The following is a 16,589-nucleotide window of genomic DNA, read 5'->3' as shown; positions in this document are numbered from 1 at the left end:
AGCAAAAGGAGTGGGCTTATACACTTGTCACAGGGTACCTACATGCAAATACACACACACTTGCACAGACTTTTATTTTTCTCCTGTTTGTCTCTATCCTGAAGTTATATATATATATATATATTAAAAGAAGTAAATCAATGAATGGTAGTAGAAAAATACCAATTTAAAGGTCTTTTAATATATTTTATTGATGACGCTATTACAGTTGTCCCAGTTTTCCCCCATTATTGCCCTCTGCATTGCAACTCCCTTCCCACCTACATACCCCGCCCCATTAGTTCCTGTCCATGGGTCAAACATACAAGTTCTTTGGCTTCTCCATATCTTATACTGCTCTTAACCTCTCCCTATTTTGTACCTTCTGATTATGCTTCTTATTCCCTGTACCTTTTACCCCATTCTCTCCCCTCCTCCTCCTCATTGATAACCCTCCATGTGATCTCCATTTCTGTGATTCTGTTCCTGTTCTAGTTGTTTGCTTAGTTTGTTTTTGTTTTTAGGTTCAGTTGTTGATAGTTGTGAGTTTGTTGTCATTTTACTGTTCATAGTTTTGATCATCTTCTTTTTCTTTGATAAGTCCCTTTAACATTTCATATAATAGGGGCATGGTGATGATGAACTCCTTTAACTTGACTTTATCTGGGAAGCACTTTATCTGCCCTTCTATTCTAAATGATAGCTTTACTGGATAGAGTAATCTTGGATGTGGGTCCTTGCTTTTCATGACTTGGAATACTCCTTTCCAGCCCCTTCTTGCCTGCAAGGTTTCTTTTGAGAAATGAACTGATAGTCTTATGGGAACTCCTTTGTAGGAAACTGTCTCCTTTTCTGTCGCTGCTTTTAAGAGTTTCTCCTTATCTTTAATCTTGGGTAATGCAATTACAATGTGTCTTGGTGTGTGCTTCCTTGGGTCCAACTTTTTTGGGACTCTCTTAGCCTAATCCTAACTTAGACACTGATTTTATTGTTAACCGTACTTTCTCTATCTTTTCTTGATTTAGCAAGATCCTTCCATGTGCAGTGGTATTTACCTTTTATCTATTTATCTATTATCTGTAGCTATAGTAGGGGTCCCCAACCTTCAGGCCTCAGATTGGCTCTAGTCCTCGCCTGTTAGGAACTGGGTGACACAGGAGGAGGTAAGCTTTAATGTAATGTGCTTAAATCATCCTAAACCCACCCCCTCCACAGTGGTCTGTGAAAAAATTATCTTCCATGAAACCTGTCCCTGGTGTCAAAAATGTTTGAGACCATTGTGCTATGTATGAAGATTGTTCTCACATAATAGAGATTATTTTCTCACTAAACCATTTTCTGTGGTTCAGTGCTACTTTGCCCTAAAGCAGTAATTTCAACTTTTTTTCATCTCATGACATGCAAAAAGCAATTTCTAAAATTCTGTGGCACACCAAGCTAACACCCCCTCCAAAATAACTATAATTTTGATTTGTTCACATCAAATTGCTAATTTTGTGTTGGCTGATGAATTTTTTGACAATCTAAAGGGAAAGAGGTCAGTGACCCTGAATAATAGTCAGTATCGCACATTTTAAATATTCTTGTGGCACATCGGTTAAAATTGCAGTTCTAAAAGAACGGGCTCTATTTTATCTAATTTGCACAAAGGTGCTTGTGTGTGCCAGCAACCACCTTGATTGCTAATGAATCCATTTTTTATAACATGGATTTTATTTATGAAATAAAAATATTATTGTGAGCTTAGAGTTCTGTTTTACAGTCCTTATGTATCTTTATAATTTAGTGGTTAATGTTACCTGTGATATTCAAATTCAACTGGGAACCAACATTGTTCCAGGCATAATAGATAGAGTAATGAATAAATAGTTTGAATAATCCAACCTCTTTGGTGTGTACATTGTCATTTAGAGGAAAAATACATATTTCTATAGTGTGCATCAATGCCAAACACTTGTTTAAGCACTTCACATATCTTAAATAATTTAATCACGCTGTAACCTTATGAAATTGTCACTCTATTGTCTCCATTTTGCAGACAGGGAACTGAAGTATAGAGAGATCAAGTGACTTGCCAAGTGCTGTGCGGAGAATAAGTACTGATACCCGAGTCTGAATCCCAGCATTCTGATTTGAGTCTACATTGCAAACTTGCATTGCATGTTTCCTTTATAGTAGTATGTTTTCCCTGAGATGTTCATTATTTCTAAACATAATGCATCTTAAAAATGGAACAATCAAAATCACATGGTCTCATCAATATTGGCATAAAAAGAATTTGACAAAATCTAACAACCATTTGTGGTAAAAATTTTCAGTAAATCAGAAATAAAGAGGAAATTCCTCAATTTGATAAAGAAAATCTATGAAACAACTACAGGTAGCATTGTACTTAATAGTGAGAAGTTTTCCAACTAAGATCAAGAACAAGAAAGGGATATCCTCATCATTGATTTTCAACATCAGATAACATCTTGAAAATATAAGAAAACAAAATAAAAAGTTACACAATCATAGACTGGAAAAAATGTTTCCAAAAGATGTACCTGATGAAGGACTCATATAAAGAATATCTTATAAGCCTTAAATACTCAACAATATTTAAATAACTTGATTTTAAAATGAACCAAAATCTCTAACAGATGTTTCATCAAAGAAGAAACATATCTACACATAAAAAAGATGCCCCACATTCTTCGTCATTGGGAAAAATACAAATGAAAACAATAACAAAATGCCTCTTTGAGTTTGCCCAAATCTACAATACTGGCTATGCCCAATGCTGGAAAGGATGTGGAGCACCAGGACTTCTTCTTTCATTAATGGTGGAAATGCAAAATGATGTACCCACCTTGAAAGACAGTTCAGCAATTTCCTTTAAAACTGAACATACCCTTACCATATGAACCAGTAATTGTGTTCATTGTTCTTTAAATATACACACAGTTCTGCATATGGGTGTTTATAGCAGCTTTATTCTTGTCAAAACTTGGAAACAACCAAGATGTCACTAGTAGGTGAATGGATAAATAAACTGTGGTACATCAGACAATTATTCAGCATTAAAAAATACGAAACATCGAGTCATGAAAAGATATAAAGGAACCTTAAATGCATATTACTGTGTGATAGAGGCCAATCTTAAAAGATTATGTACCATCTTCCTATAATTCCAAATATATGTTTGAGAACAACAACAACAAAAAAAACATGGAAACAGTAAAGAGAAGCTTTCAATGGTTGATAGGGGTTAGTGGGGCAGGGAGAGATAAAAAAGTAGAGCTCAGAAGATTTTTTCAGGCAGTGTAGTCAGTTATTAACAAAGAAGGAATCAAATGGAATAAGACATCAAGCCTGATTAGTTAGGAAGCTGCAGCTTCACAGATACCCCAGGGGAGCCACATCCTCTGCCAAAAGAATTTAATCCCTGGGCAGGTAGGAAAGATTGGATTTCCAATCTCCCTGGGCGGAACAACAGACCTGTTAGCCCACCAGGGAAAGGAGAAACATCAAGGGAAAAATTTCTTTCCTGGGCGCATGTGCAGTAGTAGCCAAGAAGGCACAGGGAAGATCCTTCTGCTAAGCATGTGCACAGCGGAAGCCCAATAATAAGAATTTAGAGGCATGTGTAACCATAAAGGGGAGGAGTTAGCCTGGGGAAATCTGGGAAAAGAAAAAGATAGGATAAGGGCACAAAACCCAGGAAAGGGATTGGATAGGGGGAGGTACCAGCAAAGTGCTGGGCAAACCCAGGAAACATTTTGGACAGTTTGAAAGGCAGCCTGCTTGTTTCCAAAACCAGGAAAAATATGAAGGATTAGCAAAAACCTCAATGCAGTTGTTACAAGAACCTGCCCGCCCTCTACTTCCCCAAGGATATTTCTTTTCATTCCAATAAATCTTGCCTTATACTTAAAGTCTTCCACACATCTGTCCCTTGAAATTCTTTTCTCATGACTCTGCAAGGACCCATTTTCTTTGTCAACAAAAATACTCTATATAATACAGCAGTGATGAATACACACCATCATACATTTGCCAAAACATATAGCATGTATATCACCAAGAGCAAATCCTAATGTAAACTACGGGATTTGGATGACGGTGATACATCAATGTAGGTTTAGTAGTTGTAACAAATATTCCACCCGGGAGGGGGATTTTGAATAGGAGAGGCTATGCATATGTGGGGCAGGGGGGAATCTCTATACCTTCTGCTGTGTATTGCTGTGAACCTAAAAGTGCTACAAAATGTAAAATCTGTTATTCTTTTTTTTAGAAAAGAAATGCTCTTATCTGTTTATTATGTGGAAAAAAATGGAGACTTCCTTGTTATTTTATTACTGCTATTGTTGTTGCCTTATTTCTGTGATTATTGTTTTAAATTCCTTTTTTATGTCATTTATGAAAAAAATAAAAGTAGGAAAAGACTCCAGAAGCTGAGATTTTTCATTGACTAGACACATCAACTTTTAGAATGTTAATAATTAAAGAAATTTTGTATTAGTTTGTTTTTTGTTCAACATTTTAATTGTATTTTTTACATTACCATTTATTCCCTTTATACCTCCCTTCCCCCTGCAATCACCACACTGTTGTCAGTGTCCTTGAGTCCTTTTTCTTTTTTGCTCTAACCCTCCAACTCTTAACCCCACCCAGGGCTGTCAGCATGTTTTCTATCCAGAAAATGTGTCTATTTTGCTTGTTAGTTCAGTTTGTTCATTAGATTCCACATATGAGTGAAATCATATGGTATTTGTCTTTCTCTGACTGGATTATTTCACTTACCATATTGTTCCCCAGGTCCATCCGTGCTGTCACAAAGGTAAAAAATTCTTCTTTTTCAATGTCTGAGTAGTATTCCATTGTGTAAATGTCCCATAGTCATTTTATCCACTCATCTACTGATGGACACTTGGGCTGCTTCCATATTTTCGTGGTTGTAAATAATGCTGCAATGAACATAAAGACACTTACGTTCTTTCAAATTAGTGTTCTGGATTTCTTCAGATAAATTCCAAGAAGTGGAATTGCTGGGTCAAAAGGCAGACACACTTTTTTGAGGTATCTCATACTGCTTTCCACAATGGTTGCATCAATGTGCACTCCCACCAACAGTGCAAAAGAGTACTCTTTTCTCCACATCCTCACCGGCATTTGTTTGTTTGATGGTAGCTATTCTGACTGGTGTGAGGTGATATCTCATTGTGGTTTTAATTTGCATTTCTCTAATGATTAGAAACACTGAACATCTTTTTCATATGTCTATTTGCCATCTGTATGTCCTCTCTGGAGAAGTACCTATTTTATTAAAATATTTTACGTTAAATACCTTTACAAAAGGAATTTTATAGATCAATGTATTCTGGTAAAAAAGTGAAAATGAAAACAAACACTACACTAATTCATGTCAATTTTGAATTCTGTTGCTTAAGGTTTTTTTTTTTTTCAACAGTTTCTTTATTGTTGTTCAAGCACAGTTGTCTCCATTCCCCCAACATCAAGTTTTTGTATTGCTTGTATTGTTTGCAATATTTTCACCTTAAAAATGGTTATCTTCAGGAAGCGTTATAGCACATCAATAGAGTTTATATTACTACCTATTGCTTTAAAGGTTAAAACTATGGTTTCACCTCAAGGAGACTGAGTCTGCATGAGTTGTATCCAATAGAATCACCCAAAAAATGTTTTCCTGTTTCTTTTTTAATTGTTTAGGGAAAAATGCTGATAATGTTAAACAAAGCATATAACATTCTGTGCTAAATTATGTATTACAAGGGAGTGTGGGAGATATTAATTATTGAGGCAAGAAGCTGGGAAAAACTTATTGGAAGGGGTGAGTATTAAAAATAGACTGAAGAATGGGAGAAGAGAAATAATCTAACATATATTGTCCACTCACTATGTGCCAACACTTGATTCCCTAATCACATTGCATATTCATAACAATACTATTAGGTTAATTATTTTTTTATTTGAAAGGCATTTAAAATGAAACTAAGTAAAATAAAGTGTCTTGCCAATCGGTACCCAGTTCAGAAAAAAGAGAACCAGAGTTCTAATACAGATTGTTTGTATCAAGCACTCATTTTTCCCAATAGATACTATAGTTCATAGTTAGTTATATAGTTAGTTATTTGAGAAATGAGGGAGATAAAAAAATTAGACAGACGTGAAATAATTAGAAAACCAATTCACTCAATAATTGCTCTGGAAGTCACTGAAGGGAGGCATGGAATCTCAATATTTGAGGGAATTTGTTGCCTCTTGATTACTACCTCACCTCCTCTCAGCCTCACCACTTCCGTGAGCCACTGGAGCAGAGACGCATTCAGACAGGCATTAGCTCTTGCAATGCAGGCGTAACGTGCGAGCTTAGAGTCTTTCTTCTTCCAGATTCAGAAAGTGAGGTGGAGAAGGCCTGGGGCCTAGGAAAACCCTAGGCAGAAACATAATGGGATTGACTAGGAATCCAAGTCCTTAAATGCAACATTTGATCAGGACAGATTGGGAGGGAGAAGGGGAGGAAAAGAAATTGAAATAAGGATAAAGGAGGATAAAATAAAGTGTGGAAATAAAAGGCCAAGAATATGAGAGAGAAAAACCAAGAGGAAGAGAATGGAAAAAACAGGAAGACAACGTGGAATAACTGCCTTGGTGAAATATCATTAGTTAATTATTTCAGATGCCGTCTAATTCTTAAATGTGATCACTTTATTAGTGAATGCTGTAGGTAAAATGATACTGGTTTTTGGAGAAGAAGGGACTTCTATAATGCAAATCTTGAGGAACAGAATCAATAAAACCCACTTTCAAAAATTAGATAAAATCCATGGTAGACATAAAGTACAAATGAGGACTTGCTTTGGTTATTCTTTATGGTTTTAGCTGATATGCTTTAATTTGTTTATTATTATAATTTTTAATACTCTATCTGCTCAGGTGAAGAATATTTCTGAAAGAATAAACATGAAAGGGAATGTACACAAAATGATTGCCTATGTGGAGGGTAACCACAGACTAGGGACAATAACAGGAGGAAAAGAAACTTTTCACAAAATAATTTTTAAAACTCTTAGACATTTTCTGATAAAATGATAAGTAGTTAAGTTTATTGAATAGTGTTTATTTTTCCATGTTTGGATAGGGATGTATAATTTAGACACTTGTTTTTTGAATGAGCTTGTTATTTTCTTAGCTGCTGGGTTTTTGAAACCATTTCCGTGTTGCTATGGCAAGTGACTTAGTATGTCAGTAACGACAAATAACTTGATCTACTCTCCCGTGTCAGAAAAGCAAGGGGCGTCTTAGCATTCAAAACTAAATGAGAGCAAAATGAGTGTTTACATGCCATTGTCACCTTCATGCTATTCCTGTGAGCAGTTTTTTAGATCATTAAGGAGAATACATAATTTTACAAAAAACTTTAGGGTGTAATTGGTACAGCTATCTGCGTTTTATAATCTTGATTCGAATTACTCCTTGTTATTGCTGCTATACTCATACATTTATATATTCTGAAGCACTTACATGTTATTTTGCTCCTCCTTCATAGAAGCTAATTAATCTCTACACAAATGATCCATCGATTTGTGATGTTATTTTTTAAAATCTCTTTGGCTTTGTCAAGATCTCTGGAAAATTATTCTTTTTAATAACTTTTCATTCACTCAGTTAGAACCTGAGGCTGACTATCCCAGACTCCAAATCGCATATAAGCTTTTGATGTGCAGAAAAACAGAGAACACAAACCTCCCATAAGTCTTTCAGCCCCAGCAGGGAGAGCGGCTGGTGTTGCTCAGAGCTGTTTCCCATGTTGATGCATCTTCCCAATAAAGACTGAACAAGCATGTTAGTCTCAGAGTAAACATGACTTTTGCAATAACCAGTACCTCCATCACTTCATAGCAAATGAGACAGATGAAATATAACTGTATAAGATGGGTATCTACTCTGTTGCTCAGCTAATAGTTCTTAAAATAGATTTAAATAGAAATGTATATTTGATGGCATTAAAACAGTACAGGCAATAAAGTTTAAAGTTTATCATTCTTTAATTTGTTTTCATTACTGTGAAGTTATATATTTTCAAGGTAAAGAATCCACATTTTTTAAAACTTCATGAAAAAGAGTAAACTCTGTGGGATGAATTATATTTTAGTACACGTCTTGAGTCTTTAGACAGATTAACAGCCTTAAGTCTTGGCAGTAAGTCTTAAGGTCACATTTGGTGCTGCGCAGAGGGCACACCCAATTGAGCAATTCAGTTGTCAGTGACCTTTGTTTGAAATATAACCTAAAAATCCTGACTATCATAAAATTACACTCTGACAAGAAGCTAACATGTAAAATATTTTTGTATGACTACAGAAAGAACACTTTAGTAGTCTAATTAGTGTTCACAGAATTGCTCTCTTTGCATTTTGCAACAAATTATTCACTTACCAAACGTGAGTGTATTTAACACGAATCCTTTGTGGAGAGGAAATAGCACACTTTATTTCCTATAATAAAGTACTCTCCAAAACATTTATTATTATAAACTTTCCATAAAATGTTGAGAGATCTTTTTTAGCTACTGCATTTTTGTATATTTGATATTTAAATTGCAATTTAAAGCAATGTATCACATTTAAAAATAAAAATTCATGATATATATATCTTGAATTTTAAATATGTGCTAAGACATGTAGCGAGATATATTTATATATCTTGAATATATATATATATATATATGCTAAGCTAAATAAATATTCCTGACCATTTTTCTTAGTTCAGTAGGTTTTTCTCCTGAATAAAAGATTGCTAATGTAGATTAGCTAAATTTCAATTCTGTGAATGTACCTAAGTCTCAATAAAGTAGTTGTGCATCTTAATGAGAGTAGTCTGTTTAGAATAACTTTATTCATTTGTAATTACTAGAACCAGGAGCTATTCATAGAGGAAATAAATGGAAATCACAGAGAACTCAACAACCTGCTACTGTTTGCATGTAGTAGAATTAAATAAATAAGTAATATAATCACTCATTTTGTGTATCTACTGGGGCCTGATCATATGTTATGATCTTTGTAAAGGCTATGGTTTATTAGGAAAACAAAACAAAACAAAACAAAACTGGTGTCTATGCTTTTACCAAAAATCCTAGACCAGCATTTGCCACAGTAATTTCCAACATTGGAGAGGTAGTCTTTACTTTAAATTGTTTGAATCACTTTAATTTTGGGTATTTTATTAGAAACTTTGAAACTGGAAAAAATACATCTCCACTACTATCATTTAATGTATCATCGTGTAGTGGAACACTGAAGCTACACTCTTTATTAATATGTTATTATTTATATCTTGGCTTGTTTACAATTTATAAAGCTTCATTCTAACCCTGTATTTATATTTAAGTTATTAATAGGACAAGCTTATAATATGTAAATTGTCACTTTAGTGGAAGACAATGAAATGATTTAATGATATGTTGATAAAAGCAATATTTATATTAATGTTCTCTGTAACCAGTTAATATTTGCAGATGCAGTTACATTATATTTAAATGCAAATAATTGACTGCATCTTTTACTCCTGTATACTCATAGGTGCTACTTATTTTTATAAATGCCAAGTCTTTAATATTTTGGTTTAACTCTCTATATTTCTATAAATTGAATTTTCAGTAGTAATTTACCAATCCATAATACTACATGATGAAGGGTGGAAGAGCATTACAGTAACCAGTTAATGGATAGCAAACACTTTAAAACTTAGCAGCTTAAAATGATTATTTTATTCTGATGACAATGTTGCAGTTCAGGAATTTGGAAAGACCTCATTTGTTAGTTCTTGCTTAGAATTTTTCATGAAGTTTTAATAAAATCTTCTTGGAGGCTGCACTCTTCTGAAGGCTCAACTGTGCTAAACCTCCAAGATGGTTCATTCCCATGGCCAGCAGTGATGCTGGCTGGCAGTCATGAGCTAATCTGGGGTCCTTTGCAGGAGTGCCTACATGGTGCCTTTTCAATAGTCAAACCTCCTGTAGAACAGCTTAGGGCTCCATCAAGTTTTTCAGTGAAAAAAGTGAGAGCCCCTTTGCTTCTAAAGTTACAGAGTGCAATTTCCACACCACTCTGTGCTTTAAGAAATCACAAGTCAGTGTTGCAGGTTCGATTCCCAGCCAGGGTACATGCCTGGGTTGCAGGCCATAACCCCCAGCAACCACACAGTGATGTTTCTCTCTCTCTCTCTATCTCCCTCTCTTCCCTCTCTAAGAATAAATAAATAAAATCTTTTAAAAGAAATCACAAGTCCACCTGGACTCAAGAAGACGAGGTATTGACTTCACATCTCAAAGAGAAAAGTCGAAGTCAAAAATTTTGTTCTTACTTGATTTTTAATGGTCACTTGGAGGAATGAAAAATTTATATCAGGAATATCTAAAAGCAATAATTTTCAGAATTTATATTCTGAGTGGAGCAATAAGGATTTGAGTTTATATGCTCACTTTTAGAGCAAATTCTACAATTTTTAGAAAAGAACAGCATTTAGAGCATGATAATCTCACTATGACTTTGTTATGCATGCATGCCCTGAAAATAGGTGGAAAATTTAAGAAAAAAATCATTCAGTTTAACTGCAATTTATATAATTGAAAAAAAATCATCATATTTGGGCATGGAATGGCCCAACATAATTGTTGTAATAAAATAGCCAACGTGGTATGGTAATCAAGCAAAGTCACTAAGATTACTACCAGAGAAAATAGGTTCTTTAGTATTGTCACAGGAAAAGAACTGCAGGGACATTTACATAGGAGGAGTTTCAAGCAACAGCAGCAAGATATATTAGAGCAAAAGGTGATAGTAGACTCTTGGAAAGGCACAGTGGGAGGCTGGAGGATAGCGGCTGCCCCGAGGTCCTTGCTAAGCTTCCATATAATTCCTTCAGTTGGAAGAGAAACTTGTCATTCAAACTGTACAAACTCTTTCCTAATTTTTCCCAAATGTGTGTTTATGCTCTCCCCCATCCAAAGTTTCCCAAATTTTCCTAGGCTGGTTCCCCTCTTCTTTTTATGTTTGCTAGTTTGGCTGCTATTGCACATATACTTAGTAAAAATGAATTCCCTCGCTGTTCCCCAATACTGCCACCCCTGGTAGTCACAGAAAGTCCCCAAAGTGACCAAAAAGCCATCCATTCTTCCTGCCTACTGGGGCATTCAGCTGTTTGGCAGAATGGTGTGGGTTTCTCCCCAGGGTGGTTGTGAAGTTGTTTTTGCAACTTAATCAGACTTAATCAGATATCTGATTCCATTAACATCCTCATCTTTTGTTAATGTCTAACTGACTACTCTAACATTTCCCCTTCAGAAACTCTGGATCCTTGAAATCTTTCAAGAGTTATTGTTATTTATTTCCTTGAATTTTTCTGTTCTGGAGTTTGGCCAGCACTAAGGCACTAATGGCACTAACTCAGTCTTCGTTTATCTCTCTCCTTGACTAGGGTGATTTAATCTACTCACTCTCTGGTTTGGGAGGAGAGGTGTGAACCATCTGCCCCTAAATTTCCTTGATTAGGGAAAATAAGGTCTTGGGATTTATTAGCAGGCTGTTAATTGGTGGGCCATGTTTAAATATCTTGTCTTGGTTTCTCTCATTCTGCTTGCCAAAGAATTTTCCTAACTTCTTACTATCTTGCCTCAAAATCAGAGAACAATTTTGTTCTTGAAAATTCAAAGAAAAAGTATGAATGACACATAAAATAAGAAAGGTGAATTGACATTGATAAGATAAAACAACTGGGTGATGTTAAGACAGAAGAAAATCCTATTATGCTAGGTGAATTAAGCCACTCAGTGAAATAAAAATACCGCATGATCTCACTTATACATGGAATCTAATGAACAAAATAAACTAATGAACAAAATAGTAACAGAAGCTTAGATGCATAAAGCAGACTGATAGCTGCCAGAAAAGAGGGGAGGGACAGGATGAAAGATGGTGAAGGGATCAACCAAAGGACATTATGCTCAACTCAAGGACCTAGACAACAACTTGAGGATTGGCTGGGGGTGGGGAGAGGGTAGAGCTGCCTGGAGGTGGGGAAAGGGAGAAAAAAGCAGGAAAAACTATAAGAACATAAGTAAAAATAAAAGGAAGGAAGGACGGAAGGAAGGAAGGAAGGAAGGAAGGAAGGAAGGAAGGAAGGAAGGAAGGAGGAAGGGAGGGAGGGAGGAAATCATAAACTGAGTCAGCCCAGTTCTCTGGGAGGAACAGATAAGAGAAATATCATTGCTCCATTTTGGGAAATCTTGGGAAGAATTTTGTAGAAGGGAATAAATAATTCTTTGTTGTCTTAATCTGAGGAAAGATTATAAAATCTAAATACTTATTTTATGTTTTTATTGATTTCCCTCAAAGTTTGAATCCTTATTTTGGGAATATAGTGAAATATAAGATTTCTAGATATTAATAAGTCCTTATGTATAAACTGATATACTTTTCAATGGTTTATAAACACAGTTATATCCTATCAGTCTGAGTGTTTTAGGGAAATATCTGTTAGAGTGGTTGTTGACAGGGGCTGTGAAAGAATTCACAAAAAGAAGGAAATGCAGAGAGCAAAGTTTATCCACTTGTCAAGAATGGAAAGGGGCAAGGCATGGAGAGGTATACCAGCACTGTGGTGGGGGTGGGGGCTTTGAATGGTTATTGGATTATAATTGGATTACAAAAGGGTGGGGATGTTGCAGTTGTGTGGCCCCTGGCCTGTTAGAGACGTGGAAACCTGGGAGGTTTCTGGAGGTTTAGGTAGGTTTGCATACACTGTAGTTTGTTCCAGTGTTATCTTTTGCCTGCAGCTGGGATGGGGACACTGTTAGTCCTGTTCTGTTCTTGCTTTCAAGTAATTTCCATTCCTGAGGTCAATAGCTTAGAAAAGTGATATGGTAGCATGTTTAACAAGAACACAGACCTGCTTGGCAAATAGTGCCATAATAGCAAATGACATTGGCTTTATCCTTTTAGTAACTATTATAGTCACTACTCAAAACTCAGTATCAGTAAATTTGGAATATTTTTTTATTCACAATATTGCTAAATATTTCCGTTTGTAATGATATTCCTTGAACTATATTAGGCAAATGCAAACATTTCTTTCTGAAGAAAAAGCTCATCATTTAATTTCTACCTCTTAAAATCCCACCTCTTTGTGAAAATATTCATGCTCCTTTACTAACCTTTATTCTTTTAACCAGCCAACATTGCATCACAGTTTATAGGAAATTTTATTATTTGGCTTGTTTCTGGCTTTTGAACAAGTTCCATCTGGTGCTTTTCCTTATGTTCTTGTCCTGAGTAACTTCTGTATGTTGCTGAGGTTATGAATTACCCTCTATATCATTCTTAAATGTTTTTATACCCTTTAAGGTAGGCAGAAGTGTCTTCCAATTTTCCCATGATGACTTGTATAAGTCCCCATGGCAAACCATGATTTTCTGAACCACAGTAGCAATGTTAAAATAGGAAAACTTGAATATTAGAGCCTTACACAATGCAACTAGTAGCATGCACTTAGATGTTTCCAGTGGTGCTTTGTCTAATTTTTACTATAATAATAATCTCATAAGTTAGAAAAGCTCTTCTGGTGTGACAGGACATAACTGAGCAGTAGCCATTCTTAGATAGGAGCTGGACAGCAGCCGTTCCCAGACAGCAGCCATTCCCAGATAAGCAGTTATCTCAAGGTTGTACACTAACCCCCGTTTTTAGCAGTTGCACTCCTTCCCCTTCTCCTTCTGCCTGTGTAACAAGCATATAAGGAATCCCTCAGCCTAAGCTGGGTGCCCAGAATTTGGAATTTTACCTCCCCTGGGTCCACATGCATGAATAAACTCCCTTCGTAAACTCCCAGGCCATCTGAGTTGTCTTTTCCGTAACACTGCTAATGTCATAGTTGAGGGAGATAATTTTTTCTCTAACCTTTACAATTCTGCTTGCTGGGTTAATCATCAAATTAACAGAGACAGATTAGCAGGAGAAAGTCAAAATTTTAATGAATACTTGTGGGGAATTTATATAGGCATGAAAATCCCAAAGTCAGTGAGGCAATATTGGGTTTACAAGACATTTTAGAGAAAGGAGAAAATGGAAAGAATGGGGTCTTTGATTTCAGAAGTGAGAATAGGCAATTTACAGGAAACTTGCTGAGCAACTCAGCAATAATAGAACAGGAGGTATCTACCTAACAGGCTCCTGCAGGAAGTCCTTTATTTACTACACTTAATTTAAAGGAGGCTAAGGGGACATTCTAGGATCTCCTTCCTGAAGCAAGTTTCTCTGCCTGAATCTCTTGTATAGGGAAGAGGCAGGGTTAAAGATTCTTTCTGAGTTTTGTATTTCTTAATAAACAGCTTAAAATCAATATGCTAGTGCTTGCTTCAGCAGCACATATACTAAAATTAGAACAATACAGAGAAGATTAGCATGGCCCCTGAACAAGGATGACATGCAAATTCGTGAAGTGTTCCATATTTTTATGCACCCCAATGTTCATAGCTGCACAATTTATAATAGCCAAGCACTGGAAGAAACCTAAGTGCCCATCAGCAAATGAGTGGATCAAAAAACTATGGTACATTTACACAGTGGGATTCTACACAGCAGAGAGAAAGAAGGAGCTTATACCCTTTGCAACAGCATGGATGGAACTGGAGAGCATTATGATAAGTGAAATAAGCCAGGCGGTAAGGAACAAATACCATATGATCTCACCTTTAACTGGAACATAAACAACAAAAGAAAAAAGCAAACAAAATATAACAAGAGTCACTGAAATTAAGAACAATCTAACAATAGCCAGAAGGGAGGGGGGAGGGGACAGTGGGGAGGAGGGTTTTCAGGAACTACTATAAAGTACACATGGACAAAACCAAGGGCTAGGGTGGAAGCAAGGGAGGGAGGTGGGTTTGGAAGGGGTGGGGGGAGGAGTGGAGAGAAAAACAGACAACTGTAATTGAACAACAATAAAATAATTTAAATTAAAAAATCAATATGCCAAAATAGCAGCTTCAGCATGGCAAATCTTTAGTTCCTTTATAGTCAATGTTCTCGTTTTTTTGTAGTGCTCATCCAGGGGAATGATATATCTATGAATGCTTTTCTTTTGTATTGATATATACCCTGCATATATAATTCCATAATCTTGAAACCCTTTGTTTCTTTTACAACATATGTGACATCCCATATTGCCATATACATGAATGTATGTCATCTTCTCAAATGGAGGAAATATCTTATTTATTATTATATATGTTATTCACTAGAGTACTTCCCCAAAATGACTAGTCTAATGCCTTGCATTTGGCACTTGATGAATATTTGTGGAGCTGAATCAAATCTCAATTTGAATATGGGTCAGTCATCAGAATTTATAATATTAGTCTTGCACCTAGAGCAAGTTAGGTTAGAGAGTCACAAATTCATCCAGCTTGTCCTCAAAGTGAAATAAAAATGAGAAGATAATGTTTTTTAAGATAATGGTGTTCTTAAGAAAATTGAGTTTTTGTTTGTTTGTATTTTCCATTTTGGTCTAGTTGTTTTAGAGCCAGGTAGTATTTTATCCAGAAGAATGTTTAGAGCTTTTCATCTCAGTCTATTTTTTATTCTCTCCATCTTCTACTGCTTGACAACTTTCTGCTATATAGTACTTTGTCATGCAATCAAATCTCCAATTTCCTTTTTAGCTTTCATACAGCTCAAAAAATCAGAATGATAGACCTACAGAAGGGTCAACTACATGGCAGGCATTAAACAAGAAGCTCTGAAACAAAGTACTCAGTCTAGATTTCCCAGAAAGGCAATGGTTTAGAACCTTGTAAACATTAGTCAATACATAAAATTTTTCCTTCATTTTCTATGATTTCATATACTGTATTTAAACATGCCAAAGCTATCACATATTAATATTTTGGAATAATCTCTTTTCAATTTCAGTAAATGTATAAGGCAATATAGTAAAATAATTTCATTTTCTTCACAACTGATGGCCTATCCACTGGTCACTCTAATGTTGTCAAGGGTTTTCTTATGTATTTTTGTTTGTAAATGAATTATATATATTTTTTCATTCTGTATTTTTAAACTAAGATAAAAAATAATAGGATGAATTGAATATATTTTCTCTTCTGAAAACAAGTGTTTCCATATTGAAATCCAGTTTGGTAGTTTAATCAGTTATTTATTCTTTGTGATGTCATTACACTATAGTGATGACCTTTATATATGATATGTTTCAATAGCAAACACATAAATGACCATATGCTATGCATATACCTCATTGGAATATCACCATTAATTAAACAAAACTTAATTTTGTCATATGTTTTCTAAAGCAAAATGTTTTATCAAACACACTGCAAATTCCCTTTAAAAAAGATTTTATCAATTATAAATTCTGATTTTTAACTAGTTGTATACATTTATACATGCCACTTAGTTATTTTTCTCTGATAGGTGGTATAAAGTATATAAGTAAAGTTAATGTACATTTTCTTCACATTAATAAAAAAGTAATTACAAAACATTTTGCATGAGGGAAGATAGATGTGGTAATGTAAATGACATTAC

The 16,589-nt window shown here is 35.2% G+C and overlaps 1 non-coding gene across 1 annotated transcript; it reads left to right on the top strand.

Moving 5' to 3' along the window:
- Positions 1–14,392: 14,392 nt before the first annotated feature.
- On the top strand, positions 14,393–14,499 carry LOC114509058. The gene has a single exon (XR_003685608.1). It is a non-coding gene; the product is annotated as a U6 spliceosomal RNA (small nuclear RNA).
- The last annotated feature ends 2,090 nt before the right edge of the window (positions 14,500–16,589 follow it).

Source organism: Phyllostomus discolor, chromosome 11, assembly GCF_004126475.2.
Source record: "Phyllostomus discolor isolate MPI-MPIP mPhyDis1 chromosome 11, mPhyDis1.pri.v3, whole genome shotgun sequence".
Taxonomy (NCBI): domain Eukaryota; kingdom Metazoa; phylum Chordata; class Mammalia; order Chiroptera; family Phyllostomidae; genus Phyllostomus; species Phyllostomus discolor.
This window is presented reverse-complemented; position numbering and strand designations above follow the sequence as displayed.